The 25797-nt window shown below is 39.3% G+C and overlaps 1 pseudogene across 1 annotated transcript in view; it reads right to left on the bottom strand.

The window, feature by feature from the left end:
- Positions 1-13176: 13176 nt before the first annotated feature.
- The window catches only part of LOC309856874 (putative protein FAM10A5 pseudogene), a 352871-nt pseudogene continuing 340250 nt past the window's right edge, over positions 13177-25797 (bottom strand). The window contains exon 2 of the transcript XR_014316641.1: positions 13177-14380. The product of XR_014316641.1 is annotated as a putative protein FAM10A5 pseudogene (transcript). The remainder of the gene's footprint in view (positions 14381-25797) is intronic.

Genomic DNA, 25797 nt, shown 5'->3' with positions numbered 1-25797 from the left:
GCCCCAGAAAAGATACAAAGGACTGAGATAGCTGAGTTCTTAGGGACACGTATCACAGCACAGCATGTGAGGCCTCAGAAGATAAAAATTGCCAAGACTTCCCTTAAGACATTAAATGACTTCCAAAAGCTGCTAGGGGATATCAATTGGGTAAGAAGCTATCTCCCGGTGACCAGGGATGAGTTGAGACCATTATTCCAGATCCTAGAAGGTGATCCTGATCTGAGTTCCCCTAGAACTCTGACACAGGAAGGCTTACGCGCCCTGGAACTGGTAGAAAAGGCGCTGGAGGGTGCACAGGTACAACGTGTCGACCCTCAGGTACCCCTAACTTATTGCATTCTCCCTACTGTAGGGAGCCCTACGGGGGTGTTTTGGCAATCGGCCCCAGTATGGTGGATACATGGACACTCACAAGGTCAACGTACCCTGCACTATTATCCTGAGGCCGTTGCCCATACTGCTCTAGTAGGCCTAAAATTCTCCATCACCACTTTTGGGTACCCACCGGATAAGTTAATCATACCTTATACCAAAGAACAAGTAGAAGTCCTAGCGGGCACGATGAATAATTGGGCTATCTTGATGGCAGCATACTCTGGGGAAATTGACAATCACTATCCTCAAGACAAGCTATTACAGTTCCTTTGTCAAAATGTGGCCTATTTTCCTAAGGTGACCTCCTCAAACCCTATCAAGGGCGCTATTCAGATTTTCACAGATGGATCAAAAACAGGTATAGGAGTTTACCAAGTTATGGGACATGATCCTGTCCGATTTCAATTTCGCCCTGGTACACCTCAGGTGACCGAGTGCCTAGTGGTTCTCGAGGTGTTTAAGGCCTTCTCATCAGTGCCTTTCAACCTTCTGTCTGACTCTTCCTATGTAGTTAATGCTGTCTGTCAGCTGGAAGTGACCACTTACATCAAGGAACAGAGCACTGTAGCCTCTATCTTTACTCAAATACAAAATTTAATATTCGGCCGCGATAAGCCCTTTTACATTGGACATATACGAGCCCACTCAGGCTTACCGGGCCCGTTGTCTACAGCCAATGAAGTGGTTGACAAACTCACCAGGGTATCCATGGTAATGGCGACACTAGACCCCGTGGCTCAAGCCACAGATTTTCATACAAAGTTTCATGTGCCAGCAGACACACTACGACTCCAATTCAAAATCACCCGAGAACAGGCTCGAACAATCATTAAGTCTTGCAAATCCTGTGTTACTTATCTCCACCCACCACATATAGGAGTCAACCCTCGAGGTTTAAAACCTCTTACATTATGGCAGATGGATGTAACCCATTTCTCTGAGTTTGGCACTCAAAAATGGGTCCATGTGTCTGTAGATACTTACTCAGGTGTTGTGTTTGCATCAGCCCTGACAGGAGAGAAAGTTACTCATGTGAAAACGCACTGCTTGCAAGCCTGGGCGGCCTGGGGCAAACCCATGAACTTAAAAACTGATAATGGCCCTGCCTACACGGCAAAAGGCTTTAAATCCTTCTGTGCCCAGATGCAGGTCCAGCATACTACAGGCTTGCCATATAATCCTCAAGGACAAGGCATTGTTGAGCGCGCTAACCGCACGCTTAAAGAACTAATACAAAAACAAAAAGGGGGAATAGAGGCGGTTATGACCCCTCGAGATCGCCTATCCCTAGCAATCTTTACTATCAATTTTTTAATTCTGGATGCCAATGGCAAAAGTGCGGCAGATAGACACGCAGAAGAGGCTGAGGCCATAAAGGAACGTGTAATGTGGAAAGATATCCTGGATAACAAATGGTATGGACCGGATCCCGTGATTAGGAGATCCAGGGGAGCTGTTTGTGTTTTTCCACAGGACCGCTCGGATCCGGTGTGGGTGCCATCACGACTGACGCGAAAGTTGGATGAAAGAACCGATGACAACACCAAAGAAGCAGACATGGACTCCAACCCTGGAGATGCTGATAGTGCTGATGATCTGCCTGACCAGAGTTGAGGGAGCTACCTTTTGGGCCGTTTCAAGAACATGGCCCATCCCCATGCCAGTCACAAACGCGACAAAAATATTACCCCATCTGTATGTTCCAGAATGTGTTTTTGATTTACCCTGTAAACAAATCAATAATAAGGTACAGCGTTATAACGCTACAAATTTCAACCTTCAAGGCGCCTTGTGCTTTACCACTCTCGAGAACAGTAGTTCCTGTTTCATATTAGAGAAAAAGGACTTCCCTGTCCTAGCTCTAATGAGGGAAAAGAGGGATTTTGGCATTACGGCCGCCATCGTCACAGCAATTGCAGTATCAGCCGCTGCAGCAGTTACAGCTGGAGTGGCCATGGCCAACCAAGTTCAGACGGTAAATACTATAAATAACGTAGTGTCTAAGACCTCAGAGGTCCTAGTGCAGCAAGAAGCCATTAACAGACATTTAGCCTCTGGTATATTACTTGTTAATAAGAGGATAGATTTGGTAGAAGAAAGTATAACAAAAATGTTTGATGTTGTGGCTATGGGTTGTGTATGGCGTAAAGAACACCTGTGTGTAACCCCGTATTATGCTTCATTGAATAACTCAAAAGTCCTGTCCAATTATTTGAAAGGAAATTGGAGTGCAGAATTCGATCAACTGCAGGCTAACCTGAGCCTGCGAATCCTTTCCTTGAACTCTACCCGAGCGGTGATGGTCTCCCTTGGGGAGTTCACGGACTGGCTGGTTTACACCTTCTCCTATATTAAGGAATGGGCTGGAGTAGGAGTCATGGGCATGCTAATGTTTGCAGGACTACTGGTGGCTTTGTTCTTAATTCTGAGGGTAATGAGGGCTCGCAGAAGAGAGAAGGTGGCCATAGCGCGTGCCTTTGCCGCTATAGGGGCTGGAACATCTCCCCAAGCTTGGCTCAGCATGTTAAATGAAACATAGGTTGTGCTCTTGCACTCGGAGGGCTTTGAGTAGCCCATTGCACCCGAATAGAGACAACCTTGCATTTTCCGCGGGTGGTTTGCACCTAGGAGTGCACAGGGTGAGCCACCCTGAAAGTCATGAGTGTCTGCATACGGGTACCTCCGTTTCTCTCCCGTCCCTAGGCAAAGGAGGACATGTTTACTAGGGGACACTCCTCTGATTTTAGCCATGACTGCAAAATAAAAGAAAAAGGGGGAGATGTGGCAACCCGTTGCCGCCATTACAAGATGGCGCCGGAGAGCCTCGTAAACAAGTGGTTGGACGCGTGGCCTTAAGCTTATTCTGCCCAGCAACAAGGCTGACCTACCATAGTGAGCCACGTACCCCAGAATGAGACACGCCCCAGCTAGCCTGTATATATGTGCAGCCCTGGCTCTACCCAGGCGCTTCCTGCTTCCATCACCCTACAAACCTCAACCAAGTGCACTTCAATAAAGCGTGATAGAGAAGAATCCTGTGTCGGTGGTCTTCCTTCCTCGCGGGCGAGCGTTGGCGGGCCACAATATGGTATTTGTCTTTCCTGACTTATTTCACTCAGCATTAGACCCTCTAGCCCCATCCATGTCATTGCAAGTGGCAAGATTTTATTTTATTTATTTTAAGAAAATATAGGATTTTTTTAAAAAGCTTTTATTTATTTATTTGGCAGAGAGAGAGATCACAAGTAGGCAGAGAGGCAGGCAGAGAGAGAAGAGGAAGCAGGCTCCCCGCAGAGCAGAGAGCCCGATGCTGGACTCAATCCTAGGACCCTGAGATCATGACTTGAGGCAAAGGCAGATGCTTAACCCACTGAACCACCTAGGCACCCCTCAAGTTTTTATTTTTCATTACTAATATATTATAATATTTAATTTTTCATCACAAATATATTATATTAATATGCATATTAATATAATATATATTAATATACTAATATATATACTAATACAATATATTGTGCCTGTTTTGTGTGTGTGTATATATAATATATTCTTAATATATATTATGCCTATAATCTATATATTCTTGTGCTTTCCATATTTTGGCTATTGTTGATAATGCTGCTGTTCAACTATCATGGTGCATGTGGGATCAACACTTTTAAAATTTTGGATTATATGTAAATATACTATATCTTATTTTGTATGTATTATAGTATACACACATATATTATACATACACATAAACACAAACATCATACATATAAGCAATATATTATATACATATCACACATGTGTTATATGTATATTATATTAATTATGCGTTATATAATCATACAATAATTATATAGCATATGTATAAGCATGTATATGCACATATCTGCACACGCACACACACAACACACACGATACACACACGTATACATACATATGTATATGTGTGTCATATGTATGTGTATGTATATGCACAAACATGTGTATGTCTTGTATGCATATGTGTATATGAACACACGTGTACATGCACTATATGTGCACATTATATATGTACGTATATATATAATACGTATATTTACATGTATATGCAGGCATTGTATGTATTGCACATATAGAATAGGTATGTTTATATATGTATGCCTGTTTTATGTATAATATATGTATATAATTACACATGTATGTTTTATGTATGATATATGTATATAATTATATATGTATTCAGTGTTAGGCCTGGGTTTTGCAAGCACACATCTATCTATTCTGGTGGGGGGGGGGAATGGTATCTGCCAGCACGTTTGTGTGTGTGTGTATGTGTGTGGGTATAACATACATATATGACACATATGTAATGTAAATGTATAATGTATGTATACATGCTTATGTATACACGTATGTAGTATATATAATATATAATGCACATATATTTCACATATATAAATATGTATGTGTATATACACAGAACAGATATACATACATTACATATATACACACATACACACACGCAAACACACATATTTATACTTGGGCTTTCCATATTTTGGCTATTGTTGATAACACTGCTGTAACTATTGGCGACAGTTGCATGTGGGATCAACACCTCTTAAAATGTAGGATTAAAATGGGGATGTACTGTTGCTCCACAGGAATAACAGATATATTGCAGTCATTGTAAAGTTTTGAAGGATGGCAGAGAATTAAGTTCCTTGTCTATAGATGTTGCATGTTGGACCTTGGCTTAAGTATATATAGTGTTGTTAGTCAATAAAGACGTAAGTATCAAGTAAAATAACTCAGAAATCTAGACAGGAAATTGAAAAAAACTTGACTTGAAAGCTGCTGAAGAAAATAACTTCACAGTTTGAAGCTGGTTCTTACTTCTGACTAGCCAGGTGAAATAATTTTCCTTAGTATAAAAAGAGGGTTGGGAAAAATATATTTTTTAAAAGATTTTATTTATTTATTTGAGAGAGAGACAGTGAGAGAGAGCATGAGAGGCGAGAAAGTCAGAGGGAGAAGCAGACTCCCCATGGAGCTGGGAGCCCGATGCGGGACTCGATCCGGTGACTCCGGGACCGTGACCCGAGCCGAAGGCAGTTGCTTAACCAACTGAGCCACCCAGGCGCCCGGAAAAATATTTTTATCTCAATTTTTTTGTGCTTAAGATGAAATGAAATATTCTGTGTTTAGGAAAGATGATGGAGTGGAAGGATCCTGAACTTGTTGCATTTCACAGATACATGTGGATAAGAGCTACATTGCACAACTCTGGAAATGATCCAAAGATTGGCGGAACAGACCCTTCATGGCTAATCATACAGAGGAGGCGATATTGAAAAGGTAAGAGGGGTAGAGACACTAAGAGAACACAAAGACTAACAACCATAACCAGGGACACCACAAGCAAGGGAAACTAAGAAGAGCAGAACCATAGCACAGCTCACTGGGAAGACAAGACGCCGTGATATCTGTTTTTGAAAAATAGTACGGCTTATTTTTTTTTCTCTTTTTTTTTTTTTTTTTTATAAACATATATTTTTATCCCCAGGGGTACAGGTCTGTGAATCACCAGGTTTACACACTTCACAGCACTCACCAAAGCACATACCCTCCCCAATGTCCATAATCCCACCCCCTTCTCCCAAACCCCCTCCCCCCAGCAACCCTCAGTTTGTTTTGTGAGATTAAGAGGAAAAAAAGAAGAAAAGACAAATACCCAACTTTTGTAGCAACATGGACGGGACTGGAAGAGATTATTATGCTGAGTGAAATAAGTCAAGCAGAGAGAGTCAATTATCATATGGTTTCACTTATTTGTGGAGCATAACAAATAGCATGGAGGACATGGGGAGTTAGAGAGGAGAAGGGAGTTGGGGGAAATTGGAAGGGGAGGTGAACCATGAGAGACTATGGACTCTGAAAAACAATCTGAGGGTTTTGAAGGGGTGGGGGTTGGGAGGTTGGGGTACTAGGTGGTGGGTATTATAAAGGGCACGAATTGCATGGAGCACTGGGTGTGGTGAAAAATAATGAATACTGTTATGCTGAAAATAAAAAAAAAAAAATAGTACGGCTTAACCCTATTTTGAAAAATAGTACGGCTTAATCAGCACTCTTAACTCCAGGTGAACTGAGGGAAGTAGGAAACCAATTCCTTGCCCTTAAAAAGCCACCATAAAATAAATAATCCAGACCAAGACACAGCACAGAAGCAGCAGCCTAAAAATGTGTCAGGTGCACATAAAGAAGATTTACTGATTAATCTTTACTGAATGTGTGCTGGGAGGATCAGGAATCCGCAGATTTCTCCAAGAACAAATGTGCTGGCAGATGCCATTTTGTTTCCCCTCCAACAGACTAGGCAGATGCATGCTTGCAAAACTCAGCCCTAACACTACATCTACCTTGCTACTCGACCCAGGTGATCCTCTGCATGCTCAGCCCAACCAAACTTCCACCCCTGGTAGGCATCACGCCAAAGCCCACCCACCCTGCACCACCTGGCTGGCTCCTAGGCTGGAATGGGTGCCGCTCCAAAGTGACTCCTGTCATGTGGAGGGGAAGAGATAACTCCACACTCTGGATGGGCTGCTTAATTAACTAGCTGGGCAGGAAGGAAACTCTGCCCTTTGGTACACCTAAATCTATCAGAGAAACTAAATGCAGATAGCCACTCTGAGTGCTGTCCCTACCCAACAATGAGCCTATAGCTGCTGAAGATAGGCTTCTCACCAGTGGAGGGAAAAAACTCTGGCAACTTGTACCCATACCAGGCAGAGCAGATGTATAGAAGACTGGAATGAAGGTAATCATGGCCCAGAAAAGAGAAGGGCACATGGTACCAAGGACTTCTACCCAAGGCCATTATTTTCAGGAAGTTAGCTGACCTACCTAATACATAGAAACAAATTCACAGAGACCCATAAAATGAGAAGTCAAGGGAATATGTACCAAGTGAAAAAGAAAAACTCACAAAGAAGAATACAAAAAGCAGATAAGCAGTATGCCTGATTTTAAAAATTAAGGTAATGGTCACGAAAATATTCACCAGACCTAAGGAAAGAGGAGATGGAGTCAGTATGAATTTCAACAAAGAGACAGAAAATACAAAAAAGAACATGAATTCAAAAATACAATAACTGAGAAAATAGAAGGAATTCATAGTATATTAGATGGTGAAGAACAGTGGATCAGTGAATTGGAAACAGGTTAATAGAAGAAACAAATTGAGCTGAAAAGGGAAAAAATGTTAAAAAAATGACAATAAGGGATCCTAATGATATCACCAAGTATAGAATAATTTTATAGAGGGATTCCAGGAGGGTAAGAGAGAGAAAAGAGGACAGAAAACTTACCTGAAGAAATAATAGCTGAATACTTCCTTAATTTGGTGAAGGAAATAGACATCGAGGTCTAGAAAGAAGAGAACCCCTAACAAGATGAAACCAAAGAGGTCCACACCAAGGAACACAGCAATTAAAATGGCAAAAAGCAAGAATAAGGAAAACTTTTTGAGCAGCAAAGAGAAAAAAATTTCACAGGTAGAAGAAAACATATAATGAAGATAGTAGATTAATCACATATAAAGCCAGTATATGGAGGTAAAACAATTATATTTACAAAAAAAGTCAAGGGGTACAGAAAATATAAAGATGTAAAGTATGATGTCATACATGTGTTAGTGAGGATAAAAATTTATTGCTTTTGGAATGTGTTCAAATTCAAGCAGCCATCAACTTAATACAGACTACTATACCCCTAAGATGTTATATACGAACCTAAAGGTAACCACAAATAAAAAACCTATAATAGGTTTTTGTACACTAACATAAAGAGAAAGGAATCCAAATGTAAGACTAGAGAGCACCACCGAACCACAATGGAAGAAAGGAAGAGAAGAATGGAACTGAGAAGAGCTACAAAACAACTAGAAAACAAGTAATAAAATGACAATAAATATGTATCTATCAGTGATTACAGAAAATGTAAATAAATAAATACTCCCATCAAAAGACACTAGGTGACTGCATGGGAAGAAAAAAGCAATAAGACTCATCTATATGCTGCCTACAAGAGATTTACCTCAAACCTAATGTCACATGCAGATTAAAAGTGAAGGGTGCTGGGGCGCCTGGGTGGCTCAGTGGTTTGGGCTGCTGCCATCGATTGGCTTGGGTCATGGTCTCAGGGTCCTGGGATCGAGCCCCGCATGGGGCTCTCTGCTCCGCGGGAAGCCTGCTTCTCTCTCTCTCTCTCTCTCTCTCTCTCTCTCTCTCTCTCTCTCTGCCTGCCTCTCTGCCTACTTGTGATCTCTGTCTGTCAAATAAATAAATAAAATCTTAAAAAAAAAATAAGAAAAAAAAAGTGAAGGGTGGAAAAACATTTACCTGCAAATGGAAGCAAAAAAGGCCAGGATAGCAATACTTGTATCAGATAAAATAGACATTAAAAAAGAGAGAGAGAGAGGGAGAGAGGGGCACCTGGGTGGCTCAGCATTAAGCATCTGTCTTGGCTAGGATCATGATCCCAGGGTCTTCAGACTGAGCCAGGAAGCCTGCTTCTCTCTCTCTCCCACTCCCCCTGCTTGTGCTCCATCTCTTGCTGTCTCTTTCTTTGTCAAATAAATAAATAAAATTTTAAGAAAGAGAGGTAATGAGAGAGAAACCGAAAAGAAACAAAGAACGGCATTATGTAATGATAGAAGAGTCAATCAAACAATGCGATATAATAATTGTAAATATCTATGCACCCAACAAGGGAGCATGCAAATACATAAAGCAAATATTGACAGATATAAAGGAGAAATTGATAATAAAACAATAAAACTAGTCTACTTTAACCCTCCAGTCACATCAATAGGTAGACCATTAGGTCAGAAAAGTAACAGGAATACCATGGCATTGAATACACACTAGACCATGTTGACCTAATAGAAATATTATTCCAAAACAGCAGAGTATACATTCTTTTCCAGTACACATGGAGCATTCTCCAGGATAGATGACATGTTAGGGCACAAAACAAGTCTCAGTAATATGAAGAAGACTGAAATCATACCAAACATCTTTTCCAAATACAACAGTATGAAACTGGAAATCAATTACAAGAATAAAGCACAAATGTACAAATACATGGAGGATAAATGACGTGCTACTTAACAGCCAGTCGGTCAATGAAGAATGAAATTAAAAATAAAAAAAATACACAGGGAAGAAAAAGGAAAACATAAATGTCTAAAACTTTTGAGAAATAGCTAAAGCAGTTTTAAGAAGGAAGTTTATAGTGATTTAGACTTACTTCAAGAAACAAGAGAAGTCTTTAATAAATGTAATCCTACACTAAATGAGCTTGGGGGAAAAAAAAAACCCACAAAGACCAAAGTTAGTAGAATGAAGAAAATTATAAGGATTAGAGCAGAAACAAATGAAATAGAATAAAGAAAAAATAAAGATGATCAACATAACAAAGATCTGGTTTCTTGAAAGATAAGCAGAATGATAAGTCTTGAGCCAGACTCATTAAGAACAAAAAGGAGCACTCAAGTAAGTAAAATCAGAAATAAAATATGAGATTAGCATACACCATAGGAATAGAAAGAATTCTAAGAGGATATTATGAATAATTATGTGACAATAACTTGGACAACCTAGAAATAAATGAATTCCAAAAACACACAACATCCCAAAATGTATCAGGAAAAAACAGAGAAGTTGGACAGATAGATTACTACTAATAAAATTGAATTGGTAATCAAAAAATTCCCAAAGAGCAAAAGTCTAGGACCAGATGGTTTAACAGGTAAATTCTATGAAATACATAAAAACTTAATGCCTAATTTTCTGGAAGTATTCCAAAAAAGAAAAGTAAGAAAAACTTCCAAATTCATTCACAAGGCCACCGTTATCTTGATAATAAAAGCAGACACACTAAAAAAAGAAAAGAGATCTATAGAACAATGTAGCAGATGAACATAGATGCAAAAGTGTCAACAAAATATTAGCACATTGCATTGTTACAATACGTTAAAAAAAAAAATCAGTCCCCATGAACAGGGTATTCCAGGGATTCAAGTGTGGTTCAATATCCACAATCAATCATTGTTATTCATCACATTAACAAGAGTAAGGACAAAAATCATATGATCATCTCAATAGATGTAGAAAATCATTTGACGAAATATAATTCTTTGTGAAGAAAACATAGTGGGATTAGAGGGAACATACCTCAACATAATAAAGGCTATGTATGAAAAACCTTCAGCTAACGTCATACTCATTGAGGAAAAGCTGAGAACTTTTCCTGTAAGATCAGGAAAAAGACAAGGATGTCCCCTCTTACCTCTGTGATTCATCATAGTACTAGCAGGCCTACCCCCACTGCAATCAGATAACAACAACAACAACAGCAAAACAAAAAAACAAGCAAAAAAGCTATCTGTATTGGTAAAAAAGAAGTTAAACTGTTAAATATTAGCAGATGACACAATACTATACATATAGAAAACCCTAAAGAAGCTATTTATTTTTTTAAGATTTTATTTATTTGACAGAGAGAGAGGGAGAGGTAGGAAGCAGGCTCCCTGCGGAGCAGAGAGCCCAATGCGGGACTCGACCCCAGGACTCTGGGATCATGACCTGAGCCGAAGGCAGAGGCTTAACCCTCTGAGCCACCCAGGCACCCCCTAAAGAATCATCTATTACAACTGACAAATGAATTCATTAAATTTGCAGGACACAAAATTAATATACTGAAATCTGTTGTATTTCTAGACCCCTAATAAGGTAGCAGAAAGACAAATTAAGAAAACAGTCCCATTTACAATTGTACCGGAAAGGATAAAATAGCTAGGAACAAATTTAACCAAGAAATTGAAACACTTGTACTCTGAAAACTGTAACACATTGACAAAAGAGAGAACCACTGATGGTTACCTGGGGGAGCTCAGTAGGAGATGGGTCAAATAGGGGATGGGGATTAAGAGGTGTACTTGTTATGAGATGCACTGTTTGTTTTAATGAAGTGTGGAATGACTACATTGTACACCTGAAAAAAATACATTACTGTATGTTAACTGGAATTTAAGTAAAACTTTTAAAAAGAAGTAGAAGGGGAGAAAAAGGAACTAAAAAAAAGCACAAATGTAAAATTACCATACTCATGGAATAGTAAAATTGATATTGTTACAATGTCCATATTACCCAAAGCAATCTATAAATTCAAAGCAAACGTTATCAAAATGTCAAAAAAATTTTCTCAAAGAACTAAAATAATTCTAAAATTTGTAATGAACTTTAATATAGTCACAGCAATCTTGAGAAAGAACAATTCTGAAGGTACCAAAATCCCAGATTTCAAATATACTACTACAAAGGTATAGTAATCAAAACAGTGTGGAACTGACACAAAAACAGACACATAGATCAATGCAACAGGACATAAAATGCAGAAATAAACTGACACTTACAAAGCCAGTTAATTTATGACAAAGGATACAAGAACACACCACAGGGAAAAGACGATCTTTTCAATGATGGTGTTTGGGAAAGTGAACAGCTACATGCAAAAGAATAAAACTGGACCACTTTCCTACACTACGTACAATTTAAAAAATTGATTAGAGACCAAAATGTAAAAATCTGAAAACCATAAAACTTCTATAGAAGAAATAAGTAATATTTCTTGGACATTAGCCATAGCAAATATGTATGTATATATTCTGTGAGGCAAGGGAAACAAAGCCAAAAATTAATTGCGCAGCAAAAGAAACCATAAACAAACAAAAAGTCATCTTAATGAATGGAGGAGATATTTGCAAAACCACATCTAGTAAAGATTTAATGTAAGAAGTATATAAAGAACTTATACAACTCAACACCAGGAAAACAAAGCCAAAGAAAACCCAAACAAAAAGTGGGTGAATGACCTGAATGACAGTTTTCTAAGGAAGAGATGCAGATGGCTAATGTACACAAAGACCCTCAATATTATTAATCACCAGGAAAAGGCAGATCAAATGAGATATCACCTCACACCAGTCAGGATGGCTAATGTAAAAAACAAAACAAAACAAAACAAAACAAAACAAAACAAAACAGGAAACAACAAGTGTTAGTAAGGATATGGAGAAAGAGGAGCCTTGTGCACTTCTTGTGGGAATGCATACTGGTGTAGCCATTCTGGAGAACAGTAGGGAGTTTCCTCAGAACAATTAAACATAGAATACCATATGATCCAATGATTCCATCACTGGCTATTGACATGAAGAAAAAAAAAACACCAATTCAAAAGATATATGCATCCCTGTGTTTGTTGCTGCCTTATTTAGAATAGCCAAGATTTGGAAGCAACCTAAGTGTTCCTCAAAGGACAAATGATTAAGAAAATATGGTCTATATATGACAGAATGTTTACTGAGCGATAAAAAGAATGAAATCTTGCCTTTTGTGACAACATGGATGGACCTAGAACACATTATGCTACGGGAAATAAATCAGAGAGAGGAAGACAAATACCATATGATTTCACTTATATATGGAATCTAATAAAACAAATGAACTTCCCCAAGGGGAAGGAGGGCATAAATAAAACAGACAAAATTTATAAGAGGAGCAAACTTCAAGCTATAAAATAAATAAATAATGGAGAATAAAAATACTGCATAGAGAATATTACCAATAATATTGTAGAAACATTGTGTGGGGACAGTGACTAAATTTGTCATGGTGAGCCTTGAATAGTGTGTAGAATTGTTGAGTCGGTATATTGTACATTTGAAACTAAAAGAAATTTCTTTTTTTTTTAAGGGACTAACACACCCTTTTAATATGTTTTTGAATATTTTTAAGGTTTAAAGAGTGTTTAAAGTTTGTAGTTCTTAGTAGGAAAACATTATCTGAATGAATACCCTAATGGCAAACCATTGTAGAATGTTTCAGTTGCATGGGGAGCAGAGGGGTAGGGATTCTCTTCACAGCACCCCAGCTTTCTTCATGAGAAGGTCGGAGGTACACTGGTTTGTATTATTGCGACATCCATTAGGTGATCGAAGTTGCTTTTCTTTCAGCAAGGGCTTTATTTGTCAGAAGGACATTATGCTTGACCTCCAAATTTGGCTGACAATTTACTGAGGAGATTCATAACCTTTGGGTTGCTCTGATATTTTGACATATTCGCTGGGTTCTGGGCCACATCCTGGAAGGCCACCATAACTTCTGGATCCTGCATGGCTGCAAGAACTTCCAGATCACTAAGAATTTCATTGAGCCCAGACATTCCTGCCATTCCAGGCATCCCCCTGCCATTCCAGGCATTCCTCCAGGAAACACACCTGGGAAAGAGCCATAATGAGTTCCTGATTGTCCTCTGGGTTCTTCCTCCCTCTGGGCGCTTTCTTTCTATTCTTTCTTTGATCTCTCGCCCTTCATGTTTCCACTCATACTTTCTCCCATGTTCAGCAATTTTCTGGGCCCTCAGTTGAACTTTCAGCATTGCACTAGCATCTTCATTATAATCCAGTTTACAAGCAGGGGCAAGATCATGTGCTGCTTCTTCCCAATGGCCCAGTAGTCTGTGTGCTTTTCCTTGCCACTTAAAAGACTGGACTGAATTAGGATTTATCTCAGTAGTTCTGTCACAGTCTCAAATGGCAGCATTTGCTTCTGTAATTTGATGAGAAGTCTGGCTCTCTTGGCATACAGAATGGCCAACCAAGGATTCAGTTGGATGGCATCTGTGAACAAGTCAATGGCATTCTGTAGTTCAGCATCATTTAGAGCATCAATGACAGCCACTTTTTTATCATTTGCCTGATCCACCATTTCCTCAGCTATCTCTACATTTTCTTCTCCCATTTCTGAGGGGCATCGGTATCTGGTTCAATCACACCTTCATTGACAATTTCTCGGTCACTTTTGTCTTGATGGTTCATCCATCTTTATGTTTTCATCCACCTTCTTACTGCTTTTTCTGATTTAGTTTTATGAGTGGCAGGTGGTATTTTACCCCCCATGCTCTCCACCCACTCCTGCAGGAAGTGCATTTTCTCAGTGTGCAGAACACTCGGATCCTTCTTATACATTTTCATGAGGGGCCGAGGCTCGTTCCCTTTGCGGGGATCCATGGTCCAGAGGCGGTGGCAGGCAGCAGGCGCTGGTGAGGTTGGGACCTGATTCCAAGTGCGGGTACTAGCTCCTGAAACCAAAATAAATTTCATGCCAATTAGACTTCAACAAAAAAAATCTGTAGAATGTTGGAAAGAAATATTTTAATGATCAAAATTATGTTTTGGCTGATATATGTAGTATTCTATTGAGTAACAGAAAACTAATGATTAACCATTTTATTCTAGTTTTTAATTCTTAAGGATGTAATGTATTAAATAAACTGCAAACTCTCACAAGTTTCTTCTGTATATGAGTCCTGTGATAGTAAAACGTGCTACACAGTAATACCAGTATGTCCTGTAACATTTTTTTAGCTCTTACTCCATTGTTATTGACATAGACAGTACACATTTAAAAAAGGCTAAAAGGATGCCTGAGTGGCTCAGTCAATTAAGCATCTACCTTTAGCTCAGGTCACCATCCTGGGGTCCTAGGATAGAGTCACACATTGGGCTCCCTGCCCCACTTGCTCCATCTGCCCCCATGTTCTCTCTCTCCCCATCAATCAATCAATAAAATCTGAAAAAAAATAAATAAATTTAAAAAATAGAGAAATTTAAAAAGGCTAGAAAAAAGTCTAAACACTCATTGTGGTTTTCTGTTACTCTTAAGAACAATGGAGAATTCACCTAAAATCATGACTTTTACTCTTTCAAGAACTTTAACTATATATACTGTAACTTAATTATAAATTGAATTAAATTTTACATTCATTAATTATATTTCTAACTGAGAATGAGTCTTGTACCTGCCACAGCATTTCATATGGTTAAAAATATGCTACAACAAAGTATTTATTACCGTTAAGATGTTCAAGATAGGGGCGCGTGGGTGGCTTAGTGGGTTAAAGCTCTGCCTTCCGTTTGCGTCATGATCTCAAGGTCCCAGGATCGAGCCCCGCATCACGCTCTCGGCTCAGCGGGGAGCCTACTTCCCCCTCTCTCTGTCTGCCTGCCTCTCTGCCTGCTTGTGATCTCTCTCTGTCAAATAAATAAAGTCTTTAAAACAAATAAAAAGATGTTTAGGGGGGCGCCTGGGTGGCTCAGTGGGTTGGGCCGCTGCCTTCGGCTTGGGTCATGGGATCGCGTCCCGCATCGGGCTCTCTGCTCAGCAGGGAGCCTGCTTCCCTCTCTCTCTCTCTCTCTCTGCCTCTCCATCTACTTGTGATTTCTCTCTGTCAAATAAATAAATAAAATCTTAAAAAAAATTTAAAAAAGATGTTTAGGATAATAAGCAACAAAAATTTTTTATATAGCCTAGCAAATAACTTTCTATGCTTAACAAGAAGAGAAAATCTTCAAGAGCATAAACAGAATGCCAAAAGCTTGTGGTATAAAACTGTGACTAAGTGCACTACCATTACTTTTCATTTTGATAAATTTTTAAATTATATTATTAGATTTTCAGCTAAATTAGAAGTATTTGTCAAGCTATGGGGAAGAAATCATACTTTTCCAGTATTGAATTTTTAGCAAGAACAAGATTCACTCAGTTTCATAGACATCTATAGAATTTGTAGTGTTCTATTTAATTGTTCTTTCACAATTATTCACAGATATTTGGTATTTTCTACTGTGAGAGGAATCTTTTCCATAATAGAATAAAACTTCTCTTCAGTATAATAGTTCTTTTAATATAATACACACAAAAAGGCACTTTTTAAAAGTTAAGCTACACACCCAGTATGGAGATTCTGAAGACTAAATATGTATGATTCACATTAGAGATACATAGTAATGTGAGTAATTATTAACATTGTGAAAAGTATAAAATTTATCATTTGCATAGGATATTTTTATTACAATTAGTTTTTGGAATAAATATAGATTCACATGGGATTGTAAGAAATATCAGACACATTACATAATTTTCCTGTTTACCCAGTAATAATCCTTGCAAGACTGTAGTATATTTTCAAAGATAGTATACTGATTCGGATACAGTTAAAAAATATTTCCATCATCACGAGGAGCCCTTTTTTGACCTTTTTTGACTGCAACTATCTCCCTCTCATCCCTAAACCTTCTTTAACATCTAGCAATTGTTATACATTTCTCTAATATGACATTTCAAGAATATTGTCTTACTAGAATAAAACTGTATGTAACCTTTGGTTCTGTCTTTTTTTTACTTAACCTAATTCCCTAGAGATACAGCCAATTTTTATATACAATAAATGATACATTCCTTTTTCATTGTTGAGTAATATTTCATGGTGGGGATGAACTATGTTTTATTTAGCTTTTCACCCTGTGAATGATGTGAATGAATAGTTGAGTACATTATTTTTAGTTTGGGCCTGTCATGAATAAAGCTTAATAATTAGAGGTTCTGTGAACAATAAATTTTTAGTCCTCTGGGTAAATGCCCAGATAAATTCTTTGTCCTTTATATAGTACAATTTTGGGGCCTCCAATTTTGGTGTTTTATTTTCATTGAGAATTTGAAATGTTACCTTGATATAAATGTTATTATTTAACTTGTATATGTAAACATTTCAAAATTCAGGTTACTTTTCCCTGGCTGCTGCTTTGATTAAGGCTTATGTTAAAGTGATTTGTTACAGTTTTATCCCTCCTTAGGAATATCTGTTTACTGGTGAATGAGTTCTTCATGGTGTGACTTTCATATTCAATACTTATAAGAATGAATATATGAACCATACTAACCTCCTACAAGTTGACACTTGACTTCTTGGTGTTCTGTACCATTTCCCCCCACCCCCGCAGTATTTGGTTTTTTTTTTTTTTTTTTTTTTTCTTACAGACAATTAGGCACTTAGCTTTCTATTCGATTTTCAAATTATTATTATTATTTTTTTGTCTTGGAATGATCTTATCCTCTTTTGTGTCTGACTTTGAATTTCTGCTTAAATTCCCTTAATGTAAGAAATTTTACTTTTACTTAAAACCCACTGACAAGGACAGGTTGGTCTAGCTGGGCCACTTACTGCTTTCCCTTTTAGTATTCTTCTTAAAATGTCAGTTTAACATTAAACTGAATAAGTTTTGTCTATCTTTCCATAGCCCCATTGGGCATAGACTTTTGTCTGTCTCATTTATTGCTCAGTCACCAGTATCTGGGAGGGAGTATCTCATTTATAAAACCACAATTAAAAATCTGTATAATTTTTTTGGACAAGAATTGATGACCTTTAAAGAATGTATAAATGTCTTAAGTATCACTTATTTTGCTTGGCACAGATACTCATTTTTTGTGAACTGAATGAAAAAGTGTAGTTTTAAAGCTGCTAAATAGGATTTAATAAATCAGAAAGAAATTTTTCCATATTTTATGGCCACTGGGTACTAAGTACTAAAGATACATGTTAAGAATGTGATTTTTCATGCACCCCATCAAAAACTTTTTGTTTTTGTTTTTGTTTTCCCTGTCAATGCACAGAGGAAGAAATGACTTTAGAACTCCATTAAAAATAGCTATGTGAGGGCTTAGGGGGCTAAGCCTCTGCCTTGGGCTCAGGTCATGGTCTCAGGGTCCTGGGATCCAGCCCGCATCAGACTCCTCACTCAGCGGGGAGCCTGCTTCTCCCTCTGCCTGCCACTCTGTCTGCCTGTGCTCACCCTCTCTGACAAATAAATAAATAAAATCTTTAAATATAAATAAATATGTATATATTTTTTAATTTAAATTTTGTACAGTACAAGGGAGAAGAAGGGGCTAATTAGTTAAGAGTATTTAATACTGTCTCTTAGCTATTATTTACCACCCCAGAAACGGAGCAACTAGCCTATGTTTCCAGACCTCAAAACGTATAACTTTTTAAAATACTTTCCCAGAGCCTAAGGGTCAAATTCTTGACTTACACAGGTGAATTCAACTCTCCACCTACAAGTAGCCTCCCCGGGGCCCTTCCACTAAGTCATTCAGAATCAAAGCAAAGACCATCCCAATTCCATAACTGGGGCTTCTGATGACAAGGGAAAATCCAAACCCAAAGGTGCAGGACATAAAGATATTCAGGGAGAATAATTTTTCCTAATTACATGAGTGTTTAATGGTTTGGAACTAAACTCACCCTGTTATTACTAAAGCCTTTGAGCAAAGGCTCAAATCTAATGGAAGGCATTAGATGACTCCTTCTCCATCACATTTAGAATGATGCAATGGGTCTATCACTTCCTTAATAAACATAGTACCCCCAATGATCCAGATTAATTTCCAATTCTGAGAAAGGCCTGGTAAATCCCACATCCAGAAAATTCTGTTCATGGAGAGATCTCTCAAGTTATAGGTACACACTCTTCCACATTGTGAGGACCTCTCATACCATTCAGGAGGTTCTTGGTGGAAACAGATATGTGGCCTTACATGAAGGAGATGCTCACAAGACTCAGATTTTATAGTATAAAGTCCAGAGCCAGTCCTCAGTGCAGGCCTACATTCTAACATACAAAGAACCCTCCTACCCTGGGTCCCATGGCCACCATGCCAACCCTGTCAGGAAACAAGGGCTAGGACAATTGTAGACAGCAGAATGACTTACACTGGCCGCTTTAGCAACAGGGGGTCCTTAGTGAGCTTATATGTGGACAAGCTCCTCTGTAACAAGTGATCACCTTGCTACAGAATTCAATCTCATGGCCCAGAAGTCTACAAAATTGTAAGACTCCCTCTTCCTGAAACAACTTCCCCAAACTAAGGGCTTTACCAGCCCCAGGTCATTACTGTAGAGCATTGCTTGCTCCATTTCTGGGGAATAATCACCAATTTACAACTTGTGGTCCACGGGGACAAAATAAATAATGAGATAATAATTCTTACCTGTAATTGCATGGAGAAGCCTAAGTCACAGTACTTCTAGAAAACCCTTCTAAAATCCCCCAAGGGAACCTCCTATGGTCAACACAGGAAGGAAAACTGTAAAGGGAATACAAATTAAACTATATGCATCTATTGGCAAAAACAGTTCACAATGGCAGTGCATCCCGGCCTTCTTTTTTTAACACACAAAAAAGGCGCAACCTTCCTTAGCAATGAAGAATCCAAAAAAGAAATTAAGAAAACAATCTGAATGAAAAAGAAAATCCCAAGAATTAACAAAACAATTTAAAGCCTTGTGTAATGAAAAGTATAGGATATTCCTAAAAGAAAAAAGACATAATTTAATGAAGATATATTGGTGCTTATATACTGGAAGAATTAATAGTTATGATGTAAATACTACACAAAGATGCCCAGAGATTGAATACAATCTGTCTCAAGATCTTAAAGCTGTTTTTGACAAAAATAGAAAAATCCATCTGAAAATTCACATGGAATATCAAGGGACCTCAAATAACCAAAACAAAAACAAGATTGGACACACATCTTCTGATTGTTTCTACTTCCTTGGTGTTAGTTGTGATCTCTCTGTTTTCTTTCTTTTTTTTTTTTTTTTAATTTTTTACTTTTTATAAACATATATTTTTATCCCCAGGGGTACAGGTCTGTGAATCACCAGGTTTACACACTTCACAGCACTCACCAAAGCACATACCCTCCCCAAGGTCCATAATCCCACCCCCTTCTCCCAAACCCCCTCCCCCCAGCAACCCTCAGTTTGTTTTGTGAGATTAAGAGTCACTTATGGTTTGCCTCCCTCCCAATCCCACCTTGTTTCATTTACTCTTCTCCTAACCACTTAAGCCCCCATGTTGAATCCCCACTTCCTCATATCAGGGAGATCATATGATAGTTGTCTTTCTCTGCTTGACTTATTTCACTAAGCATGATACGCTCCTAGTTCCATCCATGTTGTCGCAAATGGCAAGATTTCATTTCTTTGGATGGCTGCATAGTATTCCATTGTGTATATATACCACATCTTCTTGATCCATTCTTCTGTTGATGGACATCTAGGTTCTTTCCATAGTTTGGCTATTGTGGACATTGCTGCTATAGACATTCGGGTGCACGTGCCCCTTTGGATCACTACGTTTGTATCTTTAGGGTAAATACCCAGTAGTGCAATTGCTGGGTCATAGGGCAGTTCTATTTTCAACATTTTGAGGAACCTCCATGCTGTTTTCCAGAGTGGCTGCACCAGCTTGCATTCCCACCAACAGTGTAGGAGGGTTCCCCTTTCTCCGCATCCTCACCAGCATCTGTCATTTCCTGACTTGTTGATTTTAGCCATTCTGACTGGTGTGAGGTGATATCGCATTGTGGTTTTGATTTGTATTTCCCTGATGCCGAGTGATATGGAGCACTTTTTCATGTGTCTGTTGGCCATCTGGATGTCTTCTTTGCAGAAATGTCTGTTCATGTCCTCTGCCCATTTCTTGATTGGATTATTTGTTCTTTGGGTGTTGAGTTTGCTAAGTTCTTTATAGATTCTGGACACTAGTCCTTTATCTGATATGTCGTTTGCAAATATCTTCTCCCATTCTGTCAGTTGTCTTTTGATTTTGTTAACTGTTTCCTTTGCTGTGCAAAAGCTTTTGATCTTGATGAAATTCCAATAGTTATACAGGAATTCAGTAAAGTGTCAGGATATAAAATCAATGCACAGAAATCAGTTGCATTTCTCCACACCAACAGCAAGACAGAAGAAAGAGAAATTAAGGAGTCAATCCCATTTACAATTGCACCCAAAACCATAAGATACCTAGCAATAAACCTAACCAAAGAGACACAGAATCTATACTCAGAAAACTATAAAGTACTCATGAAAGAAATTGAGGAAGACACAAAGAAGTGGAAAAATGTTCCATGCTCCTGGATTGGAAGAATAAATATTGTGAAAATGTCTATGCTACCTAAAGCAATCTACACATTTAATGCAATTCCTATCAAAGTACCATCCATCTTTTTCAAAGAAATGGAACAAATAATTCTAAAATGTATATGGAACCAGAAAAGACCTCGAATAGCCAAAGGGATATTGAAAAAGAAAGCCAACGTTGGTGGCATCACAATTCCGGACTTCAAGCTCTATTACAAAGCTGTCATCATCAAGACAGCATGGTACTGGCACAAAAACTGATCTCTCTGTTTTCATTCACAATTTTAATTTGGGCCTTTTCTCTTTGCTTTTGGATTAGTTTGACCAATGGTTTATCAACCTTATTGATTCTTTCAAAAAACCAGCTTCTAGTTTTATTGATGCACTCTGCTGTATCTCTAGCTTCTGTATCATTGATCTCTGCTCTAATCATGATTATTTCTCCTCTCGTGTGTGAATTTGGCTTAATCTGTTGTTGATTCTCCAGTTCTTTATTTTTTAATTTTTATTTGTTTTCAACATAACAGTATTCATTATTTTTTCACCACACCCAGTGCGCCAGGCAATCCGTGCCCTCTATAATACCCACCACCTAGTACCCCAACCTTTCACCCCTCCGCCACTTCAAATCCCTCAGATTGTTTTTCAGAGTCCATAGTCTCTCATGGTTCACCTCCCCTTCCAATTTCCCCCAACTCCCTTCTCCTCTCTAACTCCCCGTGTCCTCCATGCTATTTGTTATGCTCCACAAATAAGTGAAACCATATGATAATGGACTCTCTCTGCTTGACTGATTTCACTCAGCATAATCTCTTCCAGTCCCGCCCGTGTTGCTACAAAAGTTCGGTATTCATCCTTTCTGATGGAGGCATAATACTCCATAGTGTATATGGACCACATCTTCCTTATCCATTCGTCCGTTGAAGGGCATCTTGGTTCTTTCCAGAGTTTGGCGACCGTGGCCATTGCTGCTATAAACATTGGGGTACAGATGGCCCTTCTTTTCATGACATCTGTATCTATGGGTAAATACCCAGGAGTTCAATGGCAGGGTCATAGGGAAGTTCTATTTTTAATTTCTTGAGGAATCTCCACACTGCTCTCCAAAGAGGCTGCACCAACTTGCATTCCCACCAACAGTAGAAGAGGGTTCCCCTTTCTCCACATCCCCTCCAACACATGTTGTTTCCTGTCTTGTTAATTTTGGCCATTCTAACTGGTGAAAGGTGATATCTCAATGTGGTTTTAATTTGAATCTCACTGATTCAAATTGAGGATGAACATTTTTTGAGGATGAACATTTTTTCATGTGTCTGATAGCCATTTGTATGTCTTCATTGGAGGAGTGTCTGTTCATATCTTCTGCCCATTTTTTGATAGGATTGTCTGTTTTGTGCGTGTTGAGTTTGAGGAGTTCATTATAGATCCTGGATATCAACCTTTTGTCTGTACCGTCATTTGCAAATATCTTCTCCCATTCCGTGGGTTGCCTCTTTGTTTTCTTGATTGATTTCCTTTGCTGTGCAGAAGCTTTTGATTTTGATGAAGTCCCCAAAGTTTATTTTCGCTTTTGTTTCCTTTGCCTTTGGAGACATATCTTGAAAGAAGTTGCTGTGGCTGTTATCGAAGAGATTACTGCCTATGTTCTCCTCTAGGATTCTGATGGATTCCTGTTTCACATTGAGGTCTTTTATCCATTTTGAGTTTATCTTTGTGTATGGTGTAAGAGAATGGTCGAGTTTCATTCTTCTACATATAGCTGCCCAGTTTTCCCAGCACCATTTATTGAAGAGACTGTCTTTTTTCCACTGAATATATTTTCCTGTTTTGTTGAGGATTAATTGACCATAGGGTTGAGGGTCCATATCTGGGCTCTCTGCTCTGTTCCACTGGTCTATGTTGCTGGTCCAGCCGGACAACACCTGAAAGTAGGGCTGGGAGATTTAAGGAAAATAGAGACAGAGAGAGAGAGACAGCGGGCTCAGGAGGACTACCCCATCTCAGGCGAGTAGCAGGTAACCACTTTTATACAGCTTCAGCACAATGCTGGTATCAATACTCAATCATATAAGTCAGTGAAAAATGAATCAGGCAGGATGTTAACAGGCTATTAACCTCCAAAATTTGTGATAAGGTTCCAAGAATGTGTTTTTTTCTCAAGACAAGTCATAAGTGAATCACATAAAACTACGCAAATTTTATTTTCACCCTGAATAGCCTTTCAGAGTCAAGCCATGTGAGCGTCCCCGCTGGACTTGCTCCAAGTTCCCTTGGCACACAAGGGCGTCCCCAAGTGTGTCCAAGTTCACTTCTTATCCAGGCTTCCAGTGCCATAACAATGCAAACAGTTCCCAACACTATATGTCTGATTTTATGCCAGTACCATGCTGTCTTGGTGATCACAGCTTTGTAATAAAGCTTGAAATCAGGTAATGTGATGCCCCCAGTTTTATTTTTGTTTTTCAACATTTCCTTAGCGATTTGGGGTCTCTTCTGATTCCATACAAATTTTTGGATTATTTGTCCAGCTCTTTGAAGAATACCGGTAGAATTTTGATCGGAATGGCATTAAAAGTATAGATTGCTCTAGGCAGTATAGACATTTTAACAATGTTTATTCTTCCAATCCAAGAGTATGGAACGGTCTTCTATCTTTTTGTTTTTTCTTCAATTTCTTTCATGAGTGTTCTGTAGTTCCGGGAGTACAGGTCCTTTACCTCTTTGGTTAGGCTTATTCCGAGGTATCTTATGGTTCTTGGTGCTAGAGTAAATGGAATCGATTCTCTAATTTCCCTTTCTGTATTTTCATTGTCAGTGTATAAGAAGCCACTGATTTCTGTACAATGTACATTCTGTACTTTGATTTCTGTACATTTCTCTGTATCCTGCCATGTTGCTGAATTGCTGTATGAGTTCTAGTAGTTTGGGGGTGGAGTCTTTTGGGTTTTCCATATAAAGAATCATGTCATCTGTGAAGAGAGAGAGGTTGACTTCTTCCTTGCCAATTTGGATATGTTTTATTTCTCTTTGTTGTCTGATTGCTGTTGATAGGGCTTCTAATACTATGTTGAACAAGAGTGGTGGGGGTGGGCATCCTTGTCTTGTTCCTGATCTCAACAGGAAGGCTGCAAGCTTTTTCCCATTGAGGATGATATTTGCTGTGGGTCTTTCATAGATAGATTTGATGAAGTTCAGGATGTTCCCTCTATCCTTATACTTTGAAACGTTTTAATCAGGAAGGGATGCTGGATTTTGTCAAATGCTTTTTCTGCATCAATTGAGAGGACCATGTGGTTCTTCTCTCTTCTCATATTAATTTGTTCTATCACATTGATTGATTTGCGAATGTTGAACCATCCCTGTAGCCCGGGGATGAATTCCACCTGGTCATGGTGGGTAATCTTTTTAATGTGCTGTTGGATTCTGTTGGCTAGGAACTTGTTGAGAATCTTAGCATCCATATTCATCAGTGATATTGGTCTGAACTTCTCCTTTTGGGTAGGGTCTTTGCCTGGTTTGGGGATCAGGGTAATGCTGGCTTCATAGAAAGAGTCTGAGAGTTTTCCTTCTGCTTCAATTTTTTGAAACAGCTTCAGGAGAATAGGTGTTATTTCTTCTTTGAAAGTTTGGTAGAATTTCCCAGGGAATCCGTCAGGTCCTGGGCTCTTGATTTTGGGGAGGTTTGAGGGGAGGAGTCAAGATGGCGGAGAAGTAGCAGGCTGAGACTACTTTAGCTAGCCGGAGATCAGCTGGATAGCTTATCTAAAGATTGCAAACACCTGCAAATCCATCGGCAGATCGAAAAGAAGAAGAACAGCAATTCTGGAAACAGAAAAACAACCACTTTCTGAAAGGTAGGACCGGCGGAGACGTGAATCCAAAGAGACGGGATGATAGACCCCGGGGGGAGGGGCCAGCTCACAGCAAGCGGTGGAGCAACCGCGCACAAAATCAGGACTTTTAAAAGTCTGTTCCGCTGAGGGACATCGCTCCAGAGGCTACCCGGGGCTAAGCCCACACGGGGTCAGCGTGGCCTCAGGTCCCGCAGGGTCACAGAAGGATCGGGGGTGTCTGAGTGTCGCAGAGCTTGCGGGTATTGGAACGGGAAAGCCGGCTACAGAGACAGAGCCAACAGTAAGCTCACAGCTCGGGGTGACCTTGAACCGGTCCCAGGCTCAGTGAGCTCGACCGGAGGTCAGGCAGACGGGAGTAACTGGGCGCTGTTCTCTGAGCACGCACTGAGGTGTGGGGCCCTGGGCTCTCGGTTCCTCCAGGCCGGAGACCAGGAGGCCGCCATTTGTATTCTCGTCCTCCAGAACTCTACGGAAAGCGCTCAGGGAACAAAAGCTCCTGAAAGCAAACCCCAGCGGATTACTCACCCTGGCCCCGGGTAAGGGCCCTGTAAATCCGCCTGGGGCAAAGACACTTGAGAATCACTACAACAGGCCCCACCCCCAGAAGATCAACAAGAAATCCAGCCGAGACCAAGTTCACCTACCAAGGAGTGCGGTTTCAATACCAAGGAGAGCAGCAGAATTCTAG

This window comes from Mustela nivalis (assembly GCF_964662115.1).
Source record: "Mustela nivalis genome assembly, chromosome: Y".
Taxonomy (NCBI): domain Eukaryota; kingdom Metazoa; phylum Chordata; class Mammalia; order Carnivora; family Mustelidae; genus Mustela; species Mustela nivalis.
This window is presented reverse-complemented; position numbering and strand designations above follow the sequence as displayed.